Source organism: Lucilia cuprina, chromosome 3 (assembly GCF_022045245.1).
Source record: "Lucilia cuprina isolate Lc7/37 chromosome 3, ASM2204524v1, whole genome shotgun sequence".
NCBI lineage: Eukaryota > Metazoa > Arthropoda > Insecta > Diptera > Calliphoridae > Lucilia > Lucilia cuprina.
The window spans coordinates 4,085,633-4,102,482 of record NC_060951.1 but is presented as its reverse complement, the minus strand read 5'-3'; the positions used below and the strand labels follow the sequence as shown (position 1 = coordinate 4,102,482).

Genomic DNA, 16,850 nt, shown 5'->3' with positions numbered 1-16,850 from the left:
TGTTATGTTAGATAGATAGGGAGAGAGTTAAGTTAAGCTCTTTAGCTGTTAGTGAGTTTAGAGTTTCAAGATGTTAACTTCTTTCTTTTCTGTTAACTGTCCGTGTGCTTGTGTGTGTTTAAGATCTTTCTTATTGCTTTCTCTGTGTTTTAAAAGGTTTGTTGTTTGTTATGCTGTTAAACTCTTTTGCTGGCTGTGTTGTGGCTAAGAGCAAGAGGGGTTTCCAAAATGAAAAAAAAAACGCCAATTATTTTTCTAGCACTTCTTTAAGCTGTCTTCTGTTTGTGGAGACCTGATCTAAAGGCATAAAAGAGACAAATTTTACAGGTTCAAAGTCATTGCTCATGATGCAATTGTGGAGTTAACAACGGTGGGAAATTTGAAAGTTAACATTAAAAAATTAACTGAAAAAAGAAAGAAAGAACAAACAACAAAAAAGGGGTCTTTAACAACTCTAATATAAAGTGTTTTCTAAGCTTCCTGTGGATTAAATTTTATTTAGAAAAAAAAGCATAAATACGAAAAGACTCCTGCTTGGTGTTTAAAAAAACAAACAACAAAACGTGAATTTTTATTAAAGAATATAAACAACAACAATTGTGCAATATATTAAGAAAAGCAAATAACTAAAACCTATTTCGAAAAAAGTATTTTAAACAAAAGTTCCAAAAAAAAATTTAATTTTTTCCAAAAAAAATTCTAAAATTATCTGCTAATTAACAATAAATATAAAGTGTTTTCTTAAGAAAAGAAAAGGTATGTCTAAAAGAAAATTTCAAATAAATTAAAAACAAACTGTTCAATTATCTTAAAACAAAAGACTTAAGAACAAAACTTAATGGTAAAAGATAAGCAAAAGAAAATTTATTAAAATAAAAGAAAAGGTGCAATAAAATAAGGATCTAATAATTAAAAAAAAAACAAGGAACAATTACAAAAAAATAGCAACAATATAATTTAAAAACAAATTTTAAAAATAAATTTAAAAAATTTTTAAAACATTTTTAAAATATTTTTAAATATTTTCCCAAGAAATTAAAACAATTAAAAACTGCTGCTAATAAATCAGTTAAAGGACTTCTCTATCACACATTTAAACATTTCCTGAAAATTAAACAATTTAAACGATTTCTTCGAAGGATATTTGATTAAAAAACGAAAGACTTAAGAGACAAACTTGAAATATTTCCAAATTCTTAAAGAAAAAATAAAAAAACCTTTTAAATTTCGAAAAAATGAATAATATTCTTGATTAGAAACAAATGATTTAAGAAAGAAACTTGAAAAGATTGAAAAAATTTAAAAAATAGGAAATTTTGAAAGAAAAATTAAGAAAATTTAAAAAAAAAATAAAAAAAAATTGGAAAAATTTTGAAAAAAAAATTAAAAACATTTGAACAATTTTAAAAATATTTAATAATTTAAAAAAAAATTAAAAATATTAAAGAAATTTAAAAAAATAAAAAAAAATTTAGAAATTTTAAAAATTTTAAGAAAATTTCAAAAACATTTTAAGAAAATTTTAAAAGTTTTAACATATTTTTGAAAAACTTTAAGAAAGTTTAAAAACAATTTAATAAAATTTTAAAAATTTTAAATATTTAAAGGATTTTAAGAAAATTTGATATATTTAATATTAAGAAATTGGAAAAAATTTTAAAAATTTTAAAAAATTAAAAAAAAAATTAAAGAAAATTTGACAAATTTACAGAACTTTAAAAAATGTTAAAATAATTAAAAAAAAATAGAAAAACTTTAATAAAATTTGAAAAACTTTCAGAAACTTTAATAAATTTTAAGAAAATTTAAAAAATTAAAAAAAAACAATTAAAACTTTTTTAAAAATTTTTTGAAATTTCTTTGAAATTATGAAAATATTAGAAAAATTTTAATATAATTTTAAACAAAAATTCTGAATTTTTATCAAATTTTCCTGAAATTTTAGAAAAATTTCGGAAATTCGTCAAAACAATTTTTTTATTATAAATCAAATTTTAAAAATAAATTCTGGAATTTTCAATAAAAGTTTTGAAATTTTAAATTGAAGTTTTTGTTTTTCTTAAATTTTTAAAATTTTTTTAATTTTTGAAATATTTCGAAAATTCCGAAAAAAATAAAAAATTTGTTTTAAAATGTAATCAAAAATTATGAAACTTTCAAAAATGTTCGGAATTTTTGAAATATTCTACAAAATACTGAACTGATTTCGGAATTATTAAAAAAAAATCAATAAAACTATTCTAATTTGAAATTTTCAATAAAAGTTTTAAAATGTTCAAAAAATTTTTGAATTTTTTTAAAAAAATTTTCAAAATTTTAAATAAATTTCTAAAAACTATTTTTGAATTTAAACTAAATTTTTATATTTGAACAAAATATCGAAATTTTGAAATCTTTGAGTTAAAATTTCCACAAAATATGTAAAATATCAAAATTTCAATAGAATTTGAACAAGATTTTTCAAAAATTCCACAAAATTTTAATTTTTTTTCTGAAATATAAACAAAATATAGAATTAATTTCGAAATTAAAAAAAAAAATTGCTGATAATCTAACAAAATTTTTAGAATTTAAAAAAAACATTCGGCAACATTTTTTTTTTAAATTTTAACAAAATTTTTAATAAAATTTTTCAGAATTTAAACAAAAATTTCGATTTTTTCCATTTTAGAATAATATTTTTTTTAATATTTCTACAAAATTCCTTAATAAATTCTCATTTTAAAACGAATTTCATAAAACATTTATTAAATTAAATGTTAAGCTAAGTAACAATGTTTCTTTAGCAACATGTTGCTACCAAAAAAATGTTGCATTTAAATCATTTAAACTAAAGTAATCACATATTTTCATTTTATAAAAGATTTATTAAAAAGTTTTAATGCAAACAAAAGCATTGGAACAAAATATTTCGGAAAAAAAGTTCAGCAACATGTTGCCAACGAAAAAATATGAAAATATTAAGAAATTTACAAATTTTATTTTTTAAAAGATTTATTAAGAAATTTAATGCAAACAAACGTATTGGAACAAAATATTTCCAAAAAAAGTTTAGCAACATGTTGCAAACAAGATAAAATATGAAAATACTAACGAAAATTTTAAATAAATTAAAACAAAAAACTAATTTTACAAAATATCTCATTTTGAAGTGAGTTTAAAAGCAATGTTTCTCTAGCTTAAGGTCAGCAACAACTTTTTAAACAAATTGACATGAGAAAATTAAATTTAAAAATTTCTTTACAAACAGAAGCCTTAAACAAAAATCAGAAATTAAAAAACAATAATTTTGGTTTTGTAAAACATTTAGAATTAATGCCTTTACATTATCCATACAGAAAGAAAACAAGTGTAAAACATTTAACAATTTTATTACAATCTTTTAAATATGTTTAATGTGAGTAATTTATTTTTTATTATTACAACCAACTGTTTTAATTGATTTATTTGAAAATCTTTCTTTTAATAGACTAATACAGCTTTTTTCAATAGATCCCCATAAAGGAAATGATATTTTTATTGGATTTTTCTTATAATTTCCAACGGTTTTCTTTTCTTAAATGTTGTTCTTAATAAATTGTTGTTTGTTGTATGCAAAGGAAATGTTTCGTTTTTTTCTTTGTTTTATAGAAATTATTTGCATGCAATTGTTGTTGTAGAAAGAAAAGAAAGAATGGATTTCATAAGAATGGGAAATTGATGTGAACATTTTTAGTTTATAATACTGACAGTAAAAAAAACAATTTCAAAAGGAAATATATGTAATTCGTTATGAGAACATATTGATGATTTTATGTTATATTTAGCTTTAGCAACATGTTGCTGAACTTTTGTTGAAATCGTTTTATTCAAAAACAAATAAAAAGTCTTCAATTTATTGAAATTAGTTAAATTGTTAAGTGTCTCATTCAAAATCAAGTTACTTTAATCATTTCCTTTATAAACATAGAATATTTTACTTTTACAACATGTTGCTGACCTTAGTTTTAGAAACATTTTATTGTTGTGGTTTTATTTAATAAAACTCTTTACTTTTTGTAAAGGTTTAACGTAAATGAAAGTCTTTGTAGCAATTTACTTTTAATTTTCTTTAAAAATTACTTAGTTTTTCATCTGCAACATGTTGCTGACCTTTGACTTAACAAATATATGTTTCAAACTTAGTCGAATAATTCGAAAATTCTCTAATAAAATTTTAATTTAAAAAATTTACTTTAAATTTCTTTCAAAAATTTCTTAGTTTTTTCTTCTGCAACATGTTGCTAATCTTTCTTTTAAAAATATTTTATTTAATATCTTTAATGTTTTAAAACTTTTTTGGTATTTTAAAACTTTTACTATGATTTAAACAGTTTTTTTATATAGCAACATGTTGTTGACCTTTTGTTAGAAATATTTAAACTAAAACATAGTTTAAATTAATATAATTTATGAAATTTGTTTAGCAGAATCTTAAATAAAAGTCTTCCTCTGATTCTGTTCCAAATTTTCTTTTATAATTTCATATTTTTTTCTCCTGCAACATGTTGCTGAACTTTTGTTATATGAAAATTTGTTTAAAACTCTGTTAAAAATCGATTATTATGAAAAATTTGATTTGTATGATCCTTGTCTAGCTATTTACTTCAAGTTTCTTTCAATTATTTCTTAGTTTTTCTTCTGCAACATGTTGCTGAACTTTTTTCAGTTTTTATTTCTTAAAATTTTAAATATTTTTAAAGTTTTATCTTAAATAAAAGTCTTTCTATGATTCTGCATCAAATTTTCTTTAATAATTTCATATTTTTTTCATTTGCAACATGTTGCTCACCTTTTGTTATTGTAATGATTGTTTAAAACTTAATTCAAAATCTATTTTAATGAAAAATTTATTTTGTATGATCCTTGTCTCGAAATTTACATCAAGTTTCTATCAATAATTTCTTAGTTTTTCTTCTGCAACTTGTTGCTGAACTTGTTTTAGGTTTAATTTCATAAAATTTTAAATATTTCTTAGATTTTATCATTAATAAAACTCTGTCTATGAATCTGCATCAATTTTTCTTTAATAATTTCATACTTTTTCCTCTGCAACATGTTGCTGACCTTTTGTTATCGTAATATTTGTTTAAAACTCAGTTCAAAATCGATTATTATGAACATGGAATGAAAGTTTTGTATGATCCTTGTCTCGAAATTTACATCAAGTTTCTATCAATAATTTCTTAGTTTTTCTTCGGCAACTTGTTGCTGAACTTGTTTAAGGTTTAATTTCATAAAATTTTAAATATTTCTTAGATTTTATCATTAATAAAACTCTGTCTATGAATCTGCATCAATTTTTCTTAAATAATTTCATACTTTTTCCTCTGCAACATGTTGCTGACCTTTTGTTATATGAATATTTGTTTAAAACACAGTTCAGAATCTATTTTTGTGAAAAACTTGTTTTTTACTTTTAATTCCCTTCAATAATTTCTTATATTTTCTTCTGCAACATGTTGCTAAACTTAGTTTTAGAAAAAATTCATTGAACACCTTTGTTTACTAACAACTGATTACTATTTTTAAACTTTAAATAAATTTTAAGAATTTTTTTTATTGAGCAACATGTTGCTGGCCTTTTGCTTAAGAAACATTTGCTCTAAACTTGCTTTAAAAAAAAGTTATTAAATAAAAATTGTTTCCTACACTTCCCAATGACTAAAAGTCTAACAGTTTTCAACAATTTTTCTTTTATAGTTCAATAATTTAGACCTTGCAACATGTTGCTGACCTTTTCAACATACAAAATGTTTTTAATATTGTAGATTCTATAAGACTTTTATAGAATTTTATTAAACTTTAGTTTAGTTCCCTACTTCAACCTCAAAACTTAAGCCTTTTTCTTCTTCTCTTTTGATTAATCATGTTCAATTTTGATAAATTACCATTTGGCATCAGTATTTATTTCACAATAGTTTATCTTGCCACAATTACCACCTCTTTAAAGGCAATTACTTTTGTTGGAAACAATTTAAATTTGAAATCTTATTGCCTAGATCTTTTAGTTTTAGGTTTTTTTTCAAATCAAACCATTTTAAATTTCCCATAAACACACTTACATATAAAAACACATTCAAATTACTTTCCAAAAGCTAACTAAAGAAATCAGAACATGTTTGGTTTGCTTAAAATGCTTTTTTTCCTCTTCTACTACTTCTTTCATTTGTTATTTAAAAGAAAAGCCCACAAAACATATAAAACCTTGTTTAGGTGAAATTAAGGTCAAACTCAATACACACTCACACATATTCGAACTGATGCCTGCATTTTAATGTAAATTAAGGTATTGAAACAAAAAAAAAACTAAAAGCGAACTTATGTTAAAGTAAATCAAAAAAAAAAAACGAAACAAAAAAAATTCAAAACCAAAAGAATGCAGTTTGGTATGAGAAAATATGTAAAAAAACAATAAAAGTTCTTTTAAGTTTTCAAAAACTGCTGGAAGTTTTAAATGGAATTATTTTTTATAAAGAATCCCTAATGAGTTTTATTGTTTTTTTTTTCAAACTAATAATTAGAAATCAATAATAAAAAGAAACTTTTCTTTAATAATTTCTTAAGATTTCTATAGAATAAACAATATTTTGCTTAAGCAACATGTTGCTGACATAAATTAGAAACATTTGTTTTTAAAAAACAAAATTTTTTTAAAAATTTGTTTCATTAAATGTTTTTGAAACATGTTTTACTTTATAGCTATATACAAGAGATTTTAATTTAAACAAAATTTTGTTGCAGAAACATGTTGCTGACTTTGTTGGACTATAGACCTTGGTTGAATTATAGGATAAACTATAGACTAGGTTATAGACTAGACTAAACTACATTCTGTAGACAAGAATATAGAATACACTATGGATTACTTAGACTATATATAGTCTAGACTATAGAACAGACTATAGACTAGTATTTAGACTAGACTGTAGACTAGAATATAGACTAGACTACAGACTAGACTCTAGACTAGATTATAGCCTGGACCATAGACTAGATTATAGACTAGACTATAGACTAGACTATAGACTAGACTATAGACTAGACTATAGACTAGACTATAGACTAGACTATAGACTAGACTATAGACTAGACTATAGACTAGACTATAGACTAGACTATAGACTAGACTATAGACTAGACTATAAACTAGGCTATAGACTAGACTATAAACTAGGCTATAGACTAGATTATAGACTAGACTATAGACTAGACTATTTTGTTTTGTTAACCTATAGCTTAACCTTAAATTGTACATCACTTTGCTTTGGCAACATGTTGCTAACCTTAAAAACATTCGCTTTAAGGAATTCATTGTTTTAAACCTCCCAACTTTATTTCTTTACAAATAAATGTTTGAAGGCACTTATGACTTTTCCATTCACTTGATATTTATCTAAAATAATTACAAATGGTTTAAAATGCTATAAAATAAAACTTTTTCACACCTTAAACTTAAGCTTAAAATCAGCTTTATTAAAATTTTTCTTTAAACTTCTTATTTAAAAAAATATAAAGTTTACAACTTCAGTTTAAACAAAATCAAGTTTAATGTCAAACACCCAATAAAAAGAATTATATATACTGATGTTTTTAAAGCCTTTTAAACGTTATTTTAAGAACTAAAACTGGTTGCTATTGCTGCTGTTATATGTTGTTTTCTTGATGTTGTTGTTGTTGTTATTTTGCTGCACAGTAGCTTCTCAACTTAATTGTTGCTGCTATGTATGTATGTTTGTTGTGTGTACGCATTTAAACGGTTAGTGTTTATTACTAATGGTAGATTTTATGTTACTACAGTTGCTATGTTTTGACTATTTAGTGGTTTCAAATAACGGTAAATGGTGTTAATGATGGTTATTTTTTAAAGATTTTTTTTAAACAAATGTGTTTGGAAGCCAAAAATAGCTGTTGGTTTGATAAAAAAAGAAATCAACAATTAGTTCTAGGAAGATATAAAAAAAAGTAAGAAATTATTACTTAAAAAATTGTTGGTAATAATAGAGCGTTATAGCATTACTATTTAAACTTAGCAACATGTTGCTAAACTTTTTTGCAAAACATTTTTGTTATTTAACAAATTGTTAAAAAGAATTATTGAGTTTTTTTTAATTGCTAGTGATTTTAAGCAATATTTAGTTTTGTCAACATGTTGCTGACCTTTTAAAGTTTAATTTACTTTCATAAAATGTGTTTGTGCTTTAGTGTATACTTATGTTTGAATAACTAGAATTTTATTTTAGATTTGTATAGGTTTTTTGTTGCTGCAATGTTTTTAATTCATTATTAAGCTTTAGCAACATATTGCTGACCTTTGTTAGAGACATTTGTTCTAACATAGTTAAGGAGTAGAATTTTGACTCAATTTTATTAATTTTAAGTTGTTTAGGATCTGTAGTAAGATTTCTTTCACTTTTTTAGTTGCAAAAGAAACATTTCTTTTTGCAACATGTTGCTAACCTTTGATAGAGTGTTTTACTGGTAAAAAAATGTTTATTTTTATAAGTTAAATATATTTCAATTTATGTTCATTTGTTTCTATCCATTTTTACAGTTTTAGTGTTTGTATTGTAATATTAAACATATTGCTGGCAACATATTGCTGACCTTTGTTAGCAACATTTTTTTGGGAAATACTTGAGTTAAATGTTATATTTAATGAATTTTAATTGGAATTTATATCTTTTATTACTAACATATGTTTCTTGGGTGATTTTTGGGTTTGTTATTGATTTTTGCACTTCTGCAACATGTTGCTGACCTTTTCCAAAGACTATTTGTTTTAACACTAATGTTATTATATTTAAAGGTTTATGACAACTTGAACATTTAAATTATATTTAAACTTGTTGCATTATCTTTTTGTTTATGGGAACATGTTGCTGTTTGCAAGCCTTGGCAACATGTTGCTTTATTAGTTAAGACATTTTCTAAGTAATTTCTTTAATGTTTTTAACATTTTTTCAATAAACATGACATCAGCTGTTGCTGAGTTAACAATCTTTGTGCGATTGAGAATCGAATCGTTTAGGGAGCAAAGACTTAATTGTTGTGTAAACCATTTGTTTACTTTGTATTTTATTTTTTTTCTTCAACATGTTGCTGACCTTTTTAATAATGTCAACATGTTGCTTTTTTCTATTTATTATATATATATTTTTTTGTAATTTTATTTTACCTTTTTTGAGAGATAATTTTAATTAAATTATATTCCCCTTTTGGCATTATGTTGTCGATTGTCGAAGAAAGTGAATTTGAAGTTATGACATCACATTTTAAGCTTTTCACCAATTAACTTAAACTTATCAAAGTATCTGACCTTTTAAACTTGTTGTTTGTCAAAATTTCCAAACAAATTTGTTTAAAATTTATAACTTTTTGCTTTCTTCTATAATTATTACTTGCAAGTTTACAGCTTTAACTGCTGCTAGCTGATTTTTAATTATTAATCAGCAAATTTTGTTTTGATAAACAAATTTCACTTTTTATTAATAAACAAATTATAGAAAAATAAGAGAAGAGAAGTAGAGAAAAAAAGCAAAAGTGAATTTAGAAACAAAATATGAAATAAAAGAGGAACAATTAATACTTTCTTTTAAAGCCAAATAAAAATTATTAAAAATAAATTTTATAATAAAAAAAAATAAAATTAAAATTTAAGAAAAAGAAACATTTTAAACAACTAATTGCTTTAATAATTAGCTGCTAACGGTTTTAAAAACCGTTACAACTGAAAACTCATAATGTTTCAACTACAACAAGCCTTTAAAACAAAAGACTTAAGACACAAACATAATTAGTTAGCCCAACCTCTTTAAACATTAATCATCTTCTTGGTGTCAAAAAAAAACACAAATTCTTTAAACAACAGAACAATAAACAAACTCAGCTGTAAAAGAAAACTTTTCAAAATGTTTTAAATCTTTTATGTAAAACAAGTGTCTCATCAAATCTTCAATTCAATCAAAATAACATACAAAATGATTAAGCAAAAATTCTTAAAGAAAAAAAAATCCCAAACAAAACAAATTTTGAAAGTGATACCAACCTACCTTTACCAATAAAATGAAAACGAAAATCTTTAACAAAAAAATAACAAAAAAGAAACAAGATGAAAGAAATAATTTGTTTAACATTAAGAATGTTTGTTTAAAATATTAACGAAAAAACTGTGTTATTCAACGGGTTTTTGTAACACTTTTAAGTTGCCAACAAATTTGACTAGAAATAAATTTAAAAAAATTTGTTTTTTTCTTATTCACATAACGGCTTAATCTCTTTTTTTGATTCTTTTATTAAGTGACAACTTTCTTCTTGAGAAATAAAACAAACATTCTAAAGAAATGTTTTTTCTTTTAAATCTACAGATTAAATCAATAATTTTTATTCTTAACTGTAAATCAAAAGATTTGACACATATTTTGTTAACAAAATTAGTTAAACATAATTACCTAAAACAGTATTCTAATAAAACAAACTAGATATAACGCTAAAAAACAACACCTGTTGCTAAACAGTTTAGGCAACATGTTGCTAGAAAGAAAATAATAAATAAAATGAAATTAAAGCAATAGAAATATATAAAAAACAAAAAAAATATAGTAGTTAAAGCAAATATGCATAAAAAAGGTTAGCAACATGTTGCTAAAGAAAAAAATGTTGGCCATAAAATCTGGAAAGTTAACCCAAAAATCTTAATCCCCCGTTAGAGAAATCATATTTAACAAAATTGCCACAAACGTAATTCTTGTCTAAATGAAAGCCTTGAGTAATTTAGAATTATTTTAAGGGTTAGCAACATGTTGCCAAAGAAAATGTTTGCTTTTAAAATCAACCAAATTAAAAAAACAAACATTTTCTTAATAAAAAGCAAATTTAACAGAAATTTTGTAAAACAACATTACTTAACTATTAAATAGTCTAATATAAAGGTCAGCAACATGTTGCCAAAGAAAATGTTTACTTTTGAAATCAACCAAATTAAAATAAACAACAATTTTCTTAATAAAAGACAATTTTAAAATAAAGTATGTAAAATAACATTACTCACCTAATAAAAATACAAATATAAAGGTCAGCAACATGTTGCCAAAGAAAATTTTTGCTTTTGAAATCAAATAAAATAAAATGAACAACAATCATCTTAATGAAAAGCTATATTAACAAAAATTTTGTAAAAACAACATCAGCCAACTGTTAAAAAGACAAATATAAAGGTCAGCAACATGTTGCCAAAGAAAATGTTTGCTTTTGAAAACAAATAACTTATAAAATTAAAAATAAAACAACAATTCTTATAATAAAAAACTAAATTAACAAAAGATTTGCAACAAAAACATCAGCCAACTGTTAAAAAGACAAATATAAAGGTCAGCAACATGTTGCCAAAGAAAATATTTGCTTTTGAAATCCAAAAAATACATATATACATAATATACAATGATTCTCTTAAAAAAAAACAAAATTAACAAAACACTATGAAAAAATCTATCACTCATAAAAAAACACCATTTTATTAGTGTTTTTATCACAAACATTTCTTAATAAGGTCAGCAACATGTTGGCAAAGATAGCTGTAGGTATAAAATCTTAAAAATTACAAAATAAAACTCACAACTGTGTTAAAGAACTTTAATTTCATAAAAAATCTCTTAATGGTTCAACTTTCTGTTCTCAATTTAAAAAACCATAAAAAAAAACAAATGTCAGCAACATGTTGTTAAGAGAAAAGTTCAACAATACATTTCAAGGAATTTTAGCATAAACATCTGCAAAAGTGTTAAAATTTAACACTAATTTTGAAAAAAAAAAACTTCTAATACTCAACTGTTAAAATGAAAAGTATAAACTAATAAAGGTCAGCAACATGTTGCCAAAGCAATTTATGGAAATAAAATCCCATTAATTTAAAAACTAAATAAAAAATTTTTTAACTTTTTGTTCTCAATTTTAAAAATAATAAATATATATCAAGCAAAGGTCAGCAACATGTTGCCAAGAGAAAAATTCAACAATACTTTTGAATAAAATGCAGCATTTTTAACACTAAATTCGAAAAGTTTCAAATACTTGACTGTTAAAATGAAAAATATCACTAATAAAGGACAGCAACATGTTGACAAAAAACAAACAATTTTAGCAATAAAATCAAGAAAATTGTAAAATAAAAAACTAAACTTTTGTTTTAAAAATTTTTATTTAAAATTTTAATAATAAAATAAATTTAATAAAAACTAAATAAAATATTCCTATTATTATCAAGATCATAAGAAATTTTTCTTTTAGAGGTCGGCAACATGTTGCCAAAGAACAATTTTAGCAAGAGCATCTAATAGTTTACAGTTTAAAAGCAGCTTTATGTTAACGAAAACAAATTTGTACAAAAAATACGATTTAATAACTTAAGAGAATAAAAATGTCTTTACAAAGTTCAGCAACATGTTGCTAAACTATTATATTAAAATGTGAAAGTGTTCTCATTCAGTTTTATTTTCATTTTACATTATTACTTTAATATTTACATTTTTCCTTATAAAAACAACAAACTCACAACAAAAAGTTTCCATTTCATTACAAAAATCAAAAAGACTTTTTCTTTTTTTCTGTAAGCAGACAATATGACAATTATTTTGGTTTTTTTTAAATAATTATTTTAAATTAAACTTAATTTGAAGATAAAACAAGGTTACACACAAAACAACTATTGTTTTGTTTAACAAGTGTTCTAGTTTTTTTTTTCATGATTTAGTTTTTTTTTTTTTAACAATAGCTTGGTTTTTATAATAAGTTCTCAAAATAAACCTAAAAACAACAAAATTTTCATTTAGAAACTGCTTTGTTAAAAAGCTAACGATTTAATAACCATGGAAAGTATGTTTTGGGAGTAAGAGAGTGAGAAATAAACATTAAAATCTAAAAAACAAAAAAAAATAAAGAAACATTTATAACTAAGTTTAATTAAGACATAGCTGCAAGCAACATGTTGCTACGGAGTTTTTTTCAAATGAAAATTTTTATTTAAAGGTTTTGTTTTGATATTATTAAGTTAATTCTTTAAATTTAAAACATTTTATTTTCAGCAACAATGTTGCTAAACAATTTCTCCTAAGTTTAACTACAAATTTTTCACTGCAACATATTTTTTTGTAAATTTTATTTTGATATCAAATAGATTTTATTAAAAGCAACATGTTTTAGAAAATTTTTCTTGTAAAATTCAACACTTAAAGTTCTGCAACATGTTTAAGTTAAATTTTCTTAATTTTGAAACTATTTTAAAGCCCACAACATGTTGCAAGTGAATTTTTTCTTACAAAAATTGTTAGTTTAGCTTTTGCTTTTATACTTTACAAAATTTCTATTGCAAAAAAGAAATTTAATTTTCAGCAACAATGTTGCTAGGTAATTTTAAAACATTTTAAGCCTTGTTAAAACTGGCAACATTTTGTATAAAAAATTTTAATAAAATACTTTTTATTTGTTGTTTATTTTATTACAATTTTAATGGATTTTTCTTAAAGAATCTTAAAATTTACTCTCAGCAACATGTTGCGCAAAACGTGTTTTTAGGAATTTAATAAAATTTGCGCATATTTGGAAGATGTTTTAAAGAAACATTATGAAAAATGTTTAAAGGAGAAAAATTTTTTAATTATGTTTAGCAACATGTTGCCAAGCAATATTTCTCCTATTTTTAAAGCAATTCTTATAAAAGTTTAATGTTTTTGTTGTTTGGCAATAAAAATATTTATATTTTTAATAACATTTTTTCCAAACATGTTTTGCAACATGTTGTTAAAAATATGTTCTTTATATTTAAGCAAAGTTCATGTTAAACAACATGAGCAAAACATATTTTTTGGAAATTTTTTAAAATTTTAATTCAAAAGTTTAAAAAATGTTCTAGCAACATGCTGCCATTAGTTGGGCTTTTAAATTTAAGACATTTTCTTTGTTGTAACATGTTACATGAACAAATTTTAATAAATTTTATTTAAGTTAGTTTTATTAGTATCAAAAAAGTTGTAGCAACATGTTGCTAATAGCATTTCTTTTATATTTAAAGAATATTATGTACAGCAACATGAAATTCAAAAATTTTTCTTGAAGTTTTAAACATTTTCTTTGGATTTTCTTCTTAAAGGCTTAAGCAACATGTTGCCAAGTATGTTTGCATTATGTTTAGGCAAATTTTCGTATTACAACAAGATTTCAAACATTATTTCCTTAAATTTGTTGATTTTTTTTACAAAATGTTAAAATTTGTTTTAGCAACATGTTGCTGAGAGTTTAATTTACTAGAAATTAGTTACAAATGTTAATTTTTAAAAATCCTTGTAATTTTCAAGATTTCTTTAAGTTTTATTGTTGTTTAGCTGCATTTTGTTTAAAGAAATTTCGATAACTTATTGTTGGCAACATGTTGCTGGCTTTGATTTTCTCTGTTTATCATTCCCATAACTTTTTTTTAGCTAATTTTTGTATCTTCAAAAAAATTTGTTTTATTTTTTTAATTTTAAAATTTGTTTCAGCAACATGTTGCTGAGACTTTATTTAAATTCAAATTTATAAGTTACAGAAGTTGCTGTTTTAAAAACTTTGTAATTTTGAACATTTCTTTAAGTTTTATTGCTATTTAACTGAAAGTTTTTGAAAGAAATTTCGATAGTTTATTGTTGGCAACATGTTGCTGGGTTTAATATTCTCTATTACTTCATGTTTATCACTCCCCTAACATTCTTTTGCTAATTTTTGTATTACAACTGATTTTCAAAATATTTTTTCTTTAAATTTGTTTATTTTTTTAACAAAATGTTAAAATTTGTTTCAGCAACATGTTGCTGAGAGTTTAATATACTAGAAATTTTATAAATTACAAATGTTGCTGTTTTAAAAATGCTGTAATTTTGAAGATTTTTTAAGATTTATTGTTGTTTAATTGAATTTTGTTGAAAGAAATTTCGAAGAATTTTTTGTTGGCAACATGTTGCTGGTTTTAATTTTCTTTATTACTTCATGGATATCATTTCCATATCTCTTTACTTGTGTGCTATTAAAGAAAATTTTAGTTTCTTTGGAATTTTTTGGCAAAAAAAACGTGCAAAAAAAGTTGATTGAACTTCAACTTCAAGAAAAATTTTACACTTTAATCTTATTAAAGCATCAGCAAAAAACTATAATGAAATATTTTCTTTAATAGTTAAAATGCTGGTAGTGCAACAACAATAATAATTTTTTTATACTTAGTTTTTTGTTTTATTAAGAACTAGATTAGACTTGAAGAAACTATAGACAAATACTTGCTTCAAGTCTCTTTTTTACTTTGAACTTCTCAGCAGCTAATCTTTAACAGGCATTTCTATTGATGGCCATGGCTGTTGGTTTTTTTCTATAGCTTTCACTTTACTTTAGCCAGAGTTACAATATGTTCTAATTGTTTATGCCCACCACCGTTACGTTTGAATGCATTTTATAAAGTGGTTTTCTTGTTGTTTCACACACCGAACTAAAGGAAGATGTTGCTGGCAAAAGTATAGACTAAAGGAAGCAACACAAAAAAAACAGAACAAAACAAGCTTGTACTTGTTTTTGTTTTTTTTTTTTTTTTTTTTTAAATATTTAGCCGCTTGTGTTCTGTTATTACAATTTTCCATGTTTTCAAATATGTATTGCATGTTGCTGTATTGCTGTAGAGATGTTGCTAGAGCCTAACAAAGAACTAAAGTTGTTGTTATAGTTCTTGTCTTAATGCTGGTAAACGGGTGTTATCGTTACAACGTTCAAAGCCACACTTTTGCGCAAACCGTCATAGTCCCCTTTAAGTTTAAAGTATAAAGCTTAGAAAACTTTATAAAACACTGAAAGAAATTTTCTCAAAATGTCATTATTAACTACTACTATATAAATTTAAAACCAAATTTTTCCTTTAAATTTTTCTCTCAGTGTTTTTTCTTGGTTAGTTAAGTCTTAACTTTAATACGATTTTTCAACTATTGTTGTTATTTTTTTTTCTTCTTTTTCTTCTAAATATAAATATTATTTTATACCAGCTGTAGTTTTCATTTTTCAAACACAATAAAATGTGTTATTTTCCCCTCCTCCCCTTCAATTCACCTCTTTTCTATTATAAAACCTGCAGGCAAAATTTTGCAACATTTTAAGTTTTGCTTACAATAAAAGGGTTTCTACCATAAAACGTACACATTTTAAGGCTTAAATAAAATATTTAAAAATTTATGGAAATGTTGTTAAAATACTCATAAATTACCAGAAAATACACTTTACTAGTTGTAAAAGTTTAGCAAGTTTGTAATAGAAACATAGGCAACACACTCATGTTTATTGAGCCAGGGATTATAAATGTTGTTAAATGTTATAAATAAAGTAAATAACAAGTTGCCAGCTATATGGTGGAAAAAAGACACTAAAAGACAGAAAATACATTTTAAATTCAAATGTTTATATTACAGCAACATGTTGCAGAATACAAGTTTTTCATAAAGCAACATGTTGTAACAGAAATTATGAAAATTTTTGTGTAACTTTTGCAGGGACATAAAATATTTGCCAAGATTCCTAAAAACTTCTTTATATTAATTCCACATAGTTTCTAAAAAGTCCAGCAACATGTTGCTAAAAACCACCAGTTCAGTTCTAGTTAAGTTCTAGTTCTGTTCTAGTTTAGTTCTAGTTCTGCTCTAGTTCTGTTCTAGTTCTGTTCTAGATCTGTTCTAGTTCTGTTCTAGTTCTGTTCTAGTTTTGTTCTAGTTCTGTTCTAGTTCTGTTCTAGTTCTGTTCTAGTTCTGTTCTAGTTCTGTTCTAGTTCTGTTCTA

The 16,850-nt window shown here is 23.3% G+C and overlaps 1 protein-coding gene across 1 annotated transcript in view; it reads left to right on the top strand.

Moving 5' to 3' along the window:
• The first annotated feature begins 326 nt into the window (after positions 1-326).
• The window catches only part of LOC111682525, a 59,540-nt gene continuing 43,016 nt past the window's right edge, over positions 327-16,850 (top strand). Inside the window, exon 1 of the mRNA XM_046945940.1 lies at positions 327-756. The gene's annotated coding sequence lies outside the window, so the exon portion shown is untranslated. The remainder of the gene's footprint in view (positions 757-16,850) is intronic.